Here is a 14290-nt window from a genome sequence, read left to right as displayed (position 1 = left end):
TGAGGTTCGAACTCTGGGGTGTGCACGAAGATCTTTCCCCTACCAACTCTCGTCTCGAAGCCTCGCAAGGAATCTAGGCTAGAAACAAGAACACACAAGGGACACGAGGTTTATACTGGTTCAGGCCACCATTGTGGTGTAATAACCTACTCCAGTGTGTGGTGTGGTGGATTGCCTCAGGGACTGATGATGAACAATACAAAGGGAGAACAGCCTCGTGAGGGGCTGTTCTTGAGCTCGTGCGAGGAACTGCTTGGGTGAGTTCAGTTGCCTCTCTCTCTAGTCTATGCACAATCTGGATCCGATCGCCTTCTACTGTGGTAGCCAGCCCTATTTATAGAGGCCCTGGGCCTCTTCCCAAATAATGAGGGGGAAGGGCGCCAACAGTTGGCCATTTTGAAGGGGAACATCTAGTACACTTATCCTAACTAAACTTGGTCTTCGACTGCCAAAGACTCTGATGGTGATGCCGCCCTGGGCTCCATGGTAACCTCCGTCCTGCCGCTCTGCTAGTCTTGGTCTTGTTGCACCGATGTGGTAACCTTTGCCTGATGCCTTGGCCTGTGCTTGCCCCCTTTGCACCCAAGGGGAAACAAGGACACTGCGCAGGCCGACGCTCGCCTGGCGCCCGCCTGGTCTCGATCGTCATGGCTTGCGTCACGGGCTCCTCGCGAGGTGCCCTGCCTTGATCTCTCCGCCTCCTCGCGAGCCTACCTAATGAGGCTGCTCCTGAGGAAGCTCCCTGTCGTCTGCCCCGCGAGGCTTGGCCCCTCGCGAGGGTCTTGAGCTTGAGCTGATGAAACTGGGTTGCACTGAGCCTACGCTTGAGCCACGTCGCAGCCCACAGGTAGGCAAGTCTGGGGACCCCCGTTCCCAGAACGCCGACAGTAGCCCCTGGGCCCAAGGCGCGCCCGGACTTGGCTTAGTAGAGAAGCAAAGGGGCAAGTGTGAAGCGCCGCGGGCCCCAATAGCCTGCGGCCTTGGACACCGCGTGGCGATTGATTGGACGTGGGCGTCCCCGTTTCCCACGACGCCTCGGCAACCGCATGACTTGACAAGTCCCTAGATGCAAAAATGGGTCATGTTTACCTGCGATCGTGGTGGCCGATGGTTGGCCTTCTCCGGCTATAAGTGCAGGAGTGCGCAGGAGTCCGCTGTGCGTCTCCCTCCTTGCTTCCTCCTTTCTCTCCATCCCGGCTACTCGCCATCCCCATGGCGCCGCCGAAAAGGTTCTCGGCCGCGGAGAAGGGAAAGGCTCGTCGGGAAGGGCCTGACTCTCCTCCGGCCAAGCGCGGGCGAGGCCGTCCTCGCAAGCATCCCGTGGCCCCCGTAGTGGCTTTCCTCGGTCGTGGAGGCGGTCCCCTGTGCGGTGATGGGCGCCCGGTTGCCGATGGGAGGCGCGCCGTGGCTGCACGACCCCCTAGGCCACGCTTCCAGTCGTCGGAGGTGCTGTCGGAGTTCTTCGTGTGGTCGGCGGACCCAACCAGCACCTGGCTCCAGCTTCCCCGCTTCTTTGTAGCTGAACTTCCGGCCGGCGCTCCGGGCGGCCTCTGGCTTCAGGCGGACGGTTGCTGCAGCAGGGCCTCCTGGGCTTCCCTGGAGGTCTCCGTCACCGGGAATTGGCAGCCCTGACCCGCGGCTAGCAAACGTTTGCCCGCGCGTGTGGCCTGAGCCAGCGGTGCACCCTGCACTTCAGGTTCAACGGCGATGCCACCCTCTACGTGAGGGTGTTCGGGGAAGACGGTCGCGGTGCTGGGTGCTCCCCCGAAGACGATGACCACGGCCGTGTACCCAGCCGCGACGTTGATCTGGATGAAGATGGCGACAGGCGCGTGGTCGGCGGCGCTCGGGGATCGCCAAGCTTCGGCGACTCTCCTTTGGACATCAGCTCCTCCAGCGGTGGCCGCGACCAGCCCCTACACCGTCGCGCCCACCTGGGGAAAGGTAGCGGGTCAGTCCACCATTGCGCCTCGGTGAAGCGCGAGGAGGAATCTGAGTGAGCTCTAGAGGTAGTATGACCCCTCGCCGCGAGTTGGTGCCGAGCAAGTCGTGCCTATTTTGTTTTTCTTCCTTCCCTGCGCAAAGAGAAAGTAGTACAGGGCCCCGCGGGAGCGTGTTGAACTGTTGCTGTTAATTATCATGCTGTTTCCGCTATTTCTGTGCTGTTTTCTTGTGCCGCATGCCCATGTGCATGAATTACTTAGCTCGGGGAGACTTGTCGTGGTCTTCGCTTCCCGAGGCCGAGGCCCTGTCGTGTGTTTCATTTCCTGCAAGGATTAGTCTGGAGGGGTAGCTTCCGGTCTCGGTTGTTGAGGCGACCGACCCAGGTCCTGTGTCCGCGTCGTGACGCCCGTGGGGCATGGACTGGGAGGGGTGCTGCCGTAGAAGACTTGGATAGGAAAGCTTCAAACGACCGGGGCAAAAAACACTCGCGAAGGTTCCCGCGTAACTCCCTCGCGAGACTTGCGCGAGAGAAAACGAGGCAAGTGAGCGAAAAAGACAAAGAGCCACCAGCTGGGGGCGTTAACAACTCCAATAAAACTTCAAATAGGAACGAACAAGCCAACTGCAGAAAGCAAATGAAAAAGCCGCGTCCGACACCTAATCTAGTCTTCGACGTATTCTGACCAGCGTGGAGCTAAGTGCTGCCACTGGGCGTGGGCGGGAGCTCCCGAGGCCCGAGGGCGGCACTCCGGAGACTCTGGGGCGTGTACAACCCCACTCATTATTACGTGAGAGTGTCACGGGAGGCGAGCTTCACACGCATTGGCCTTCTTCACAGGCACCGTGACTTTTCTTGAGGGGGGAAAGCGAGCTTCACATGCATTAGCCTTCTTCACAGGCACCGGGCCATTTCCAAAAAGCGGCAGCTTCACAGGCACCGGGCCTTTTCCAAAAAGCGGCTGCTTCACAGGCATTGGCCTTCTTCACAGGCTCCGGGCCTTTCCATAGGCACTGGGCCTCGCTCAGGGGTACAACCTTCGGAGATGTTGAATGTTCCACGCATTCTGGATAGGCACCCCCTCCTGGGTCTCCAAGCGCGTGGAGCCGGGCCTGGAAACATGAACAACCTTGAAGGGGCCCTCCCACATGGGAGAGAGTTTGTGCAACCCCTCCCTGGAGAGGACCCGTCTGAGCACGAGGTCCCCTACCTCAAGAGTTCTCAGGCGGATGTTGCGGCAGTGGTATCGTTGCAGCGCCTGTTCATACCTTGCCGCCCGCAGCGCGGCCTCTCGACGGTGTTCCTCCCCCAGCATGAGATCCGTCCCCCGCATGGCGTCCTACTACGCCTCGTCGAATGCCAGGACCCATGCGGAATGACGCCTGACCTCATGAGGGAGGACGACCTTAGCTCCGTAGACGAGGAAGAACGCGGTTTTGCCAGTCGACTTGGTCGCGGTCGTGCGGATAGACCACATCACATACTGGAGCTCGTCGTACCAGCCCCTGCCGCAGGCCTCCAGCTTCTTCTTGAAGGTCCGGGTTTTGAGGCCCCTCAGGACTTCCGCGTTGGCTCGCTCATCCTGGCCGTTGCTCCGGGGTGTGCTACCGAAGCATAGCATATCTGCGTTCCAAGGTTAGCACAGTACATTTTGAAGAGATTGCTGGTGAATTGCGAACCTTGTTCGTGATGATGCGGTTAGGCACCCAAATCGGCTCACGAGGCCCCTGATGAACTTGACTGCGGAGCCTGCTGGAATGGTGCGGACAACTTCCACCTCATCGCACTTGGTGAACTTGTCCACGACAACATAGAGGTAGCGACAGCCCCCTGGTGCCTGAGGGAACAGGCCCAGAAAGTCCAGCCCCCAAACCACGAACGACCATGAGAGGGGTATGGTCTGCAGGCCCTGAGCTGGCTGATGGATTTGCTTGGCGTGGAATTGGCAGGCTTCACAAGCCTTCACCAGCTCGACGGCGTCGTTCAGTGTTGTGGGCCAGTAGAACTCGCTGCGGAATGCCTTCCCAATGAGGGTTCATGATGATGAGTGGTGCCCACAGTCTCCATCGTGTATGTCTGCCAACAGCTCCTTCCCTAGGTTGTGCCGTTCTTGATAGCGATGGTGCCGTCGAAGGTTTGAAGAGTCGCTCCTCGAAGACACTAGGCTCCTAAGGCAGCCGCCTGGATGCCCTCTTTGCGATGTCATCAGCCTCTTGGTTGGTGCCGTGAGGCACGTGCTGCAACTCCAACCCCCAAAACTGTTTCTCCATACTGCGGACCTCCGCGAGATACGCTCCCATGTGCTCGTCCTTCGGCTCGTATACTTTGTTGGAGAAGTTGACGAGGAGTTGTGAATCGCCCTTGATGGTGATTCGCTTTACCCCCAAGGCGATGGCAGCCTTCAAGCCCGCTATCAGGCCCTCATACTCTGCTATGTTGTTAGAGACCTTCTCTCCATGCTGGAAGCAGAGCTGCACGACATAGTAAAGCTTATCCTGAGTGGGGGATATGGCCACTACGCCAGCCCCCGCGCCCTGCCGTGAGAATGCTCCATCGAAGTATATGACCCAGCCGTCCGGCGCTTCACTTCCCGGGGAAAGCGACCGATCCTCGGCCGTTTGGAGCCCCGGTGCCTGTGTCCATTCTGCCACGAAATCTGCAAGCACGGCTCCCTTAATGACATTGGTCGTGCTGGATTCTAGATGGAATGCTTGTAGTTCGATGTTCCATTCGGCGACCCTCCCAGCTGAGTTGGGGCTCCTGAGTACCCTTTCCAGGGGGTAGGCTGAGACGACCTTGATGGGATGGCCTTGAAAGTAGTGCCGCAGCTTGCGCGAGGCCACTAATAGTGCGAGGAGGAGTTTTTGGGGCATGGGGTACCGCGCCCTCGCGTCCCGTAGCACCATGCTGACGAACTATACCGGGTGCTCGATGAGGTTGAGGGTGCTAGCATGGCCCGCGTCCTCTGGAGGTTGAGGCACCTCCTGAGACGACGTAGCCCCCAGCGCTTGGTCGCCTGAGGGGGCCTCCTCCGCTCCGGGTGCTGTTGGGGATATAACTATTGAGTATAAACCGCCCAGGAGGGGCCGGTTTACCCTCAACCATAGCGAATCCCATGAAGACTCGAAAGATGGCATTTTACTATGAATCTTAGAGGGCCGGAGCCCAAAGGCGGATTAGGGCCCATGATATCAAACCGCTATGTTTATGTAACTTGTGTTGTAAGTTAGGAAAGGAGAGACCAAGTCGGACCCTTGTATGAGTCGGTCTCGGGACTCTGTAGACCGATCGGGCGTCAACCTGTGTATATAAAGGGACGACCCGGCGGCGGTTGAGGGACAACAGACAAGAACTCGAGACTCGGGCAAAGCGTATCCGCTCCCTGATCATCAAACCCAATCAATTCCATCACAACTAGACGTAGCCTTTAACCTTCATCGAAGGGGCCGAACTAGTATAAACTCCCGTGTCCCTTGTCTGGTTTAACCCCTTCAAGCTAACCCGTAGCGATGGCTCCGCGACTAAGTCCTTTCTTGAGGACATCTGACGTGTTAATTCCACGACAGTTGGCGCCCACCGTGGGGCTATCGCACGGTGGTTTCGAGTTTTTGAAGGGCAGCTCTGAAGGACTTAAGGGGTACGTGGTCGGCCAGATGACCAAGAGTTGTAACACCCCAAAAATTTAACCAAGTTTTAGTTATTAAAATTATGCCAAGAGTTTAAATTTTTTGCCTGCAAGAATATTTCTGTTGATTTCAGAACCTTTCCTTTAATATTAAGGAGTCTTTCCCAAGTGGATCTTTCCAAAACATATTGGACTTCTATGCTCTCTGTATAACATTTTCTTAATAAGTAGATTTATTTATTAAATTATTTCACCCAGAGCTTTATTCATTAAAATGACTTTCTTTAAATTTTGGAGCTCTTGTTGAACTGCAACCAGTTGATAAATTTAAATAAAAATCCAACCAAAATTTGGAGATGTCATGTGATGTCTCTAAATCACTTTTGTGCAATAATATAATTATTTCATTGCATATTTTGAGTTTTACACCTGATTTTCAAATCTGGTCCAATGGGCACTTTTGCACTATAGCCTAATTAAATATTTCCCTAGAGCCTCCACCAAAATTATGGGATGTCAGTGGTAGCATGCCATCCAACTTTATGCAAAAACATAGTGTTGTTCTTTGGAAAAATTGAGTGAATCAACCTCTTTTTCATTCTGGACCAGACTTGTGTTTTCTACTGCAACCCCATTCATTCTTGCTCAAGTGACCTTGTGCTTTCTCATGCTTGTAGTCAACCCTGCAAAACCTCTAAGTCCAGGAGCATGCACTCTTTGGAACACTTTTGGTCCATGTAATGATGCCATTTACTCCCTCTCCAGAATTGTAGTTTTGCAAAACTTGCACTAGCAAGTTTCTCCTTTTGGCAAACTAACCTCACCACCCCCTCTTTCTTCTAAAGAGACCCCACTCTGGGAGATTTGGCCACCCCAAGAACTGCCTAGGTGCCTTTGGCATTTTGTCAAACACCCTAAGTGCATAGCCAGATTTGGCAAGATTTCAAGTTTACATTGTGAACTTGAGCCCCTGACCTATCCTCCATGTCCCTTGATTCCCTTGCCAACCCTAAACTAGCCCTGTTCCTTGCCAACCTCACCCGCGACCTCTAGGCTACCCTGTCATTTCATCAAGCACGTCCCGGGCATGCTCTGGGCGCGCCCAGAGCGTGCGTTTGGCACGCACGTGCGCCCGAGCCGCCGCGTCCCGCCCCGCACTCAGTCCGGTCCGTGACCGGCCGCAGCCAGCACGCCGTGTCCCCTTTTGCACCCAACGAGCCCTGCAGCTCTCGCCACGTCTCTGGCAGGCCAGCAGCTAGCCGCCACTGCCGCCCGATAGCCCCTGCGCTGGCCAGCGCCGCCCAAGCCACCCCCACTCGCCAGCTCGCCCTTGGAGCAGTAGCCGCTCATCCGCTAGCTCCTGCTGCCATCCCCAGCCTCGCCACGATGCCCTGCAGCTACAGAACACAGTCGCCGGTGACCTTATCCGTGGCAGCCGCTGAACCGCCTCGACTCGCCTATTTAAGGAAGCCCCGAGCCCGTTCCCGCACACAGGCAACCTCAGGACACCTCAATGGCGCTTCCCTAGCTCGCAATCGACCCGGGGAGGTTTTCTTCCCCGTCTCCGGCAACTGCTGCCGCCGCCATCGCCCCGGCCATTCCGGTACCACTAGGACCTTCTCCTCTCCACTCTCTCCACTAGGAGCCTTCTCTTCCTCCCGTGAACCCTCCCCCCTACTCGATTTCGATCGGGAACCACCGCAGCCCCAATAGCACTTTGCTCCCAAGGCCTCCTCCGTCGCAAAGCTCACCGTCAGCGACTCCCTCCACCCCCGCCGACCCAACGACCATCGGGAGGACCGCCCCGGTCTTGCGGATCCATCTCGACTCTCTAGAGCCCGCGGGGGGCAGCCATCTGCCGGTGTTCATCGCCGTCGCCTCGCCTCCGTTCGGGCGAAGGAAGAGGAGGGAGGGATGGACTGGTCAAACCTGACCAGTGGGCCCCCTGGACCCACTGTCAGTGACCCCGCCCCAGTCCACGTGGGTTAAGTGGAAGCGCATTTCCAAAATACGCCTTCGACGTGTACGTGAATATTCGAAACGTTTTCTTTTCTGTTTTATTTTAAATAGCAGATTTTGACCAAACTTTGACCGGCTATATCTTATTAAATACAACTCCAAATAAATTAATTCTTTTTCTACCTCTCTGAAATATTGTCTAGTTTATTTTAAGATTTATTTGAAAAAAATTCAAAACAACTTTTTGTGCTGTTCTGATTTTGTGTGTTAATTCATATATATTTTTTAAAATAGGATTTTTGAAGATTTCAAGATGTTTTGGAATGCACCCTGCCTTTCCATGACCTGAAGGCAAGCATTCTGAACCCTGGTGTAATTTTTGTGTGTGTTGCTTGGCACGGTGACAACACCACCCCGACACTAGCATACGTCATTTTATGTGAGGATGTGTTCCTACTCATGAGTGCATGTTAATGAATTTCATGCAAATGGAGTTGATATGGTTGTGATGGAAATGTCACGCCCAATATGCGATACTATCCTAAAGAGACTCGAAGGTCCCACCAAGGATAGAACCGCATATTGAAACGCTTTTGCAAGGTGGATATCATTACATCAACATTACATAATATATGGGGATACATACATAAGGCATACAATGCCACACGAATACAACATCACAATACATCAAAACATCATCCGACTACGGATGAAACACAAACAGAAAGTCAAACGACATCCACCCTGCTAGCCCAGGCTGCCGACCTGGAACCTATCCCCTGATCGAAGGAGCAGAAGAAGATCTCAACGCAAACAAGCATCGCTTTTGCGTCATGATCATCGCATAACCTGTACCTGCAACTGTTGTTGTAGTAATCTGTGAGCCACGAGGACTCAGCAATCCCATTACCATGGGTATCAAGACTAGCAAAGCTTAATGGGAAAGGAAGGGGTAAAGTGGTGAGGCTGCAGCAGCGACTAAGCATATATGGTGGCTAACATACGCAAATAAGAGCGAGAAGAGAGCAAACGGAATGATCATCAACTAGTAATGATCAAGAAGTGATCCTGAACTCCTACTTACGTCAAACATAACTCAGAAACCATGTTCACTTCCCGGACTCCACCGAAAAGAGACCATCATGGCTGCACACGCGGTTGATGCGTTTTAATTCGTATCTGGTGTCAAGTTATCTACAACCGGACATTAACAAATTCCCATCTGCCTATAACAAGCTCTCGCGATCAACGAAGGAATAGACCTTCTACCAGGAAGACCCGATCAGACTGGGAATCCCAGTTTACAAGACATTTCGATAATGGTAAAACAAGACTAGCAAAGCATCCCGCTGTGCCGACAAATCCCGATAGGAGCTGCACATATCTCGTTCTCAGGGCACACCGGATTGTCCACACTTCCGGTAGGCCACCCCAGAGTTGCCCCTAGTGGCCAACGGTGGCTGACAGGTTAGACCAACACTCACGATGAGCACTGGCCCGGGGGGGGGGTAAATAAAGATGACCCTCGGGCTCCGAAAACCCAAGGGAAAAAAGGCTAGGTGAGGCAAATGGTAAAACCAAGGTTGGGCCTTGCTGGAGGAGTTTTATTCAAAGCGAACTCTCAAGGGGGTCCCATAAATCACCCGACCGCATAAGGAACGCAAAATCCGAGAACATAACACCGGTATGACAGAAACTAGGGCGGCAAGAGTGGAACAAAACACTAGGCAAAAGGCCGAGTGTTCCACCCTTTACCAAATATATAGATGCATTAATAATATAAGAGATATTGTGATATCCCAACCAAAATCCTGTCCACCATGGAGCAATCTTCAACTTCACCTGCAACTAGCAACGCTATAAGAGGGCCGAGCAAAGCGGTAACATAGCCAAGCAACGGTTTGCATAGGAAAGGTGTCAAAAGTTAGAGGCTGACATGGCAATATGGGATGGCTTGATAAACAGGTAATAGGTAGCGCAGCATAGCGATAGAACGAAGCAACTAGCATAGCAATGATAGTAGTGAGATCCAGGGTAGCGGTCATCTTGCCTGAGATCCCGCAAGGAAGAAGAACGAGTCCATGAAGAAGACGAATGGGAGCAGTCGAACGAATCCTCACGAACGCAACATTACCGGAACTAAGAAGCAACACCGGAAAGAAACAAACAACATGGTAAATGCGCAAGCATGAACATGGCATGATGCACAAACAAGTATGATGCATGTCCCGTTAATGAGTCATGGCATGGCAAAGTGCAACAAACAATACTACAAGTTAAGTGGAGCTCAATATGCAACGAGTTGCATATTGACGAAACACCACATCAATTATTTAGTTCACCCTCGGTTATGTACCCAGCAATATTAAATGTTATTAAACATGGCTAGGGATGAAGCATATGAAAAACTACCTATCTAGACAAGTTTAAATGAGGCCGGAACAACAAACAACAATTCCGGAAAATCCCCATGTGCATATTTTAGATTCAGTACTGTTCTGCCCTAAACCATATTTTAGAGTTGTTAAACAGTAAAACAAAGTGGACCATGTTAAACTAGGCATTTTTCCACCCCATTTACATATAAAGTTTATTAAATTCCGAGCTACGGTTAATTAGTTATGAATTAAAGCATTTTAACATGGCATATAAGCAAATTGACACAAACAGCATTTTAAACATTTTAAACATGGATGAAAATGGCATATTATTAATCTACACAAAATTCTAAGCATTTTACATATATAAATTACTTTAATCCGATGCACGGTTAATTAGTTATTACATGCATGAGGTTCAAGGGTTTTTCTGCAAAACTGGTAAATCACAGGATAAAAGGCAAAATCACAGAGCCTACAAAAATAGACTCTGGGCCGAATCTGGACAAGAAGCCCAACAAAGGAAAAGGGCCGGGGCTGCTCACCAGGCCACTTGGGCCGGCCGGTGGAGAGGCCGCTGGCAGGCTGGAAGGGAGCTGGACCCTCCTGGCGCGACTGGGCCGCTGCGCGGCTGCGGCTGGGGAGGCCCACGTAGGAGGCAGGGAGGCGACGAAGCTCGTGCGGTCAACGGGCGTGCTCCTCCACACGATGCAGGATAGCGGCGGAGGCTTGATGCGTCTCCGGCGGAGCTCCCGCGGAGGAGGGAGACGGATCCCGTCGGGGATGGACGGATCCGCACGGTGGGGGCCGGATCCCACCGGAATAGAGCGGATCGGGGCTCCGGTGAGCTCCTGTCCATGGCAACTAAGAAGAGAGAGAGATCGAGGAGAGAGAGAGGAAAACAGAGAAGGGAGGAGAAGAGGAGAGGTTCGGGGCACTGGCCTGGAGGTCGGGGACTCGGCGACCTGGCGGCGGTGACGAGGCTCGCCGGCGACGGAGAACTCCGGCGACGCAGATCGGGATGCTCGGGGAGGAGCCAGGCGAGCGGACGGCCGTGGGAGGCTGGGGCACCTCGGGCGCAGGCGAGCGGGAGCTGGGGCGCAGCGACGGAAGAGCAGCAGCGCGCGCGGGCCCTGGTGCGGCCCAGATCGGGCCCGGGGCGGGCCGCGCCTGGGTTCCGCGGACTGCGGCGGCGGGGAGCGGGGCTGGAGCGACGTGGCACCTTCCGGTTGGGCGAGGGAGGCTGCACAATGGCGGCTGGCCAATGGGAGGAGGCCAAGTGGCAGGGAGGAGGTGGCCGGCGCCGGATTACGTGGAGAAGGTGGGAGGTGGCGGCGGCTGATGATTGGGCTGCGCGGAAAACAAGGTGGGAGGAAGGGGAAGGCCAAAATTGGTAGGGGAGACATCTATATATAGTAAGGGGGCTAGGGTTAGGGGGTTAGGAGGGGTTTTCGGACCCTCGGATCACGATCGTGCGCTCCGGACAGAGAGGGGGACTAGGTGGCTGCAGGTGGGCTGTGTAGAATGCCTCGAGCTGAGAAGAAAGAGAAACAGAGCGACCCGGTGGCAGTTTCGGAGACCGAAACGTCCGACGATTAAACCGACTATATCGCGGTTATAAATATAACGGTTGGGCAGTCAAACAAACTCCAAACGCGACGAAACTTGGCAGGCGGCCTGTCTACACTATAATAAGACCGCATGACAAGTTGCATCCCGTTCCGAGAACATTTTTATGCCACTTATAAAATAATATTTCGGAGGTGCCGCGGGCGCGTGCGAGTGTGGTCGGGCTCAGAACGGACAACAGAGAGAACCGGCGGAACCAGAACGGATGCAAGTTTTGAAAAACATGCAGATGAAATGCAGATGAAGTGTAGATGATGACATGAGACGAGATGCATAACAAGAACAAAATGCAAAACAACAGACAAAAACCCAACCACGGAGGAAATAATAAATCACATAGCCGGAAATGGCAAGAGTCGGAGTTACGAATATGGAAAGTTGTATCCGGGGCGTTACAGGAAATCACCGTCATATGCCTTTCATGCATACCGGGAGGAAAGCTGAGAAGGCCTCTGTCTTGGGTATACACGGTCTTGTTCCTAGTCCTCCGTCGAGACGGTCGTGTCCGGTATGGCATGAGGGGGTATGTCGCGTGGTGTTTCTATCTGTTGGTGGAAGTATATGCATTGTTATACTAATCTTGCACAGAATATTACAACCTCCTGAGTCGACAGTAGATTGAGTCTTGTGCCAGTAAACCCCATACTTGCTTCGTACTACCACTCGTCTCTACAACAAGTAGGGTACGGTTCAGTAAGTTTTCAACCCCTTTCCTAGCACACACCGTACAGAGAGGCCATGGTGGAAGATACTGGAGGCATCCGGTAGTCATGCCACCGGGTCCGGGAGCATGGGTGTTTCGGTTGTAGCCGAAGGGGGTAGCTCCCGAGTTTGCGCGCGGTATAAATTTTGTGATCCCATGTTACGTCGAGGTTGTAGCCTCCCCACTTAGAGTTTGCTTGACAGGTGTCGTGGGTGATTCCATACACGTGTGAGTTAAGCTGGTGTGTGCAAGTTAGGTGTGTTTCCAACTAAAAGACCGTAGACGGAATTAGTCTTGAGGACTAAAGGAATCTGTCACTCGTGGGTAAAAAGTACACCCTCTGCAGAGATTAAACCTATTCAAATAGCCGTGTCCATGGTTAAGGATTACAGTCTGGGATGGGTCAAGTGTCGGTCTTAGTGTCGGTCTTCGGAGGTGAAACTATTAAACCAGAACTGGAATCACGACTTGTGACTTGTGATAATTATGATTATTATTTTTGTTGTGGACTAACCCGTGATATTATTGGTATTATCGAATATCCCTGGGATGGTTCTACCTCCTGGATATTCACTATGTTTTCTTTTAAAGCCCTTTATGTGGTGTCGCTAAGACGCCCGACTGTGGCATTTCTTTTAAAGCCCTTTATGTGGTGTCGCTAAGACGCCCGACTGTGGCATTTCTTTTAAAGCCCTTTATGTGGTGTCGCTAAGACGCCCGACTGTGGCATTTCTTTTAAAGCCCTTTATGTGGTGTCGCTAAGACGCCCGACTGTGGCATTTCTTTTAAAGCCCTTTATGTGGTGTCCCTAAGACGCCCGACTGTGGCATTTCTTTTAAAGCCCTTTATGTGGTGTCGCTAAGACGCCCGACTGTGGCATTTCTTTTAAAGCCCTTTATGTGGTGTCGCTAAGATGCCCGACTGTGGCATTTCTTTTAAAGCCCTTTATGTGGTGTCGCTAAGACGCCCGACTGTGGCATTTCTTTTAAAGCCCTTTATGTGGTGTCGCTAAGACGCCCGACTGTGGCATTTCTTTAAAGCCCTTTATGTGGTGTCGCTAAGACGCCCGACTATGGCAGTTCTTTTAAAGCCCTTTATGTGGTGTCGCTAAGACTCCCGACTGTGGCATACTTGTTATTTATTTCATAATTTTATTACTACTATGTTATTGCATATTCATATATAACATGCCTGCATGCATCAGATTTTTTTATTATCTTTTGTGACTGACGTCGTGAGCATAAAATATTTTCAGCATATCATTGTTATATTATACCTGTGTTCACAATGTTTGCGAGTACATTAAAAGTACTCACTGGCTTGTCCCTGGCTATTGTCTTGGCCAGATTTCTTGCACGAAGAGGAGCGACCGTGACGACAACCTCGGAATCCTAAACAACGGTGATAGCAGCCTCGTGAAGATAGGAGTTAACCTGGTCAGCTGTTCCTGTGGGAATTGGAGTCCCATAGACATTGATGATCCACAAACCGCTTCCGCCATCAATCATTCGAAACCATTTGTTGTACTCACAGGCCAGAATGGTCTTGTACTACATATTTTGTATTTTGCTTGGAATTTCTGTATCAAGTTGGTGCCTCATCAGCTAACAGTTATCCTGGGGCTGGTGAGCACAAGGGCCATTTTCTGGAAATTAACACCCAGAGAATCAGTCCCCACAAGAGTCGTTGCTGCAAGCTCTACATCAATGTCGAAGGGTGGGCCCCGAGGCCGGCTCAATCGAGTATGGTATCGGGTCCCCTTTGGCGGAATTCATGTCTTCATTGGCAAGATCGGTGAACCGGGCCATGAGCCGGACATCTCCACCAACCTCGTCGAAACGGATCAGCGTGCGAGTCCAGCCCGAGTTAAGCCTGCCATGAAGCGTGTGTTCGTAGGATGTGTCCATGAGATCGGATCTGAACCGGTGTCTGAAGGCGAGACGGTCGTTTATTCCGATGGCGAGTCATCCACTAGCGAAACTGAGTCCTTGTACCAGGTTCATAATGGTGTGTTCAAAGGATGTTCCGATGGCAACAGTATTCCAGACCTCCTT

Source organism: Triticum aestivum, chromosome 5B, assembly GCF_018294505.1.
Source record: "Triticum aestivum cultivar Chinese Spring chromosome 5B, IWGSC CS RefSeq v2.1, whole genome shotgun sequence".
NCBI classification, from domain to species: domain Eukaryota; kingdom Viridiplantae; phylum Streptophyta; class Magnoliopsida; order Poales; family Poaceae; genus Triticum; species Triticum aestivum.
The sequence above is the reverse complement of the archived record's forward strand: the minus strand, read 5'-3'. Positions refer to the sequence as shown.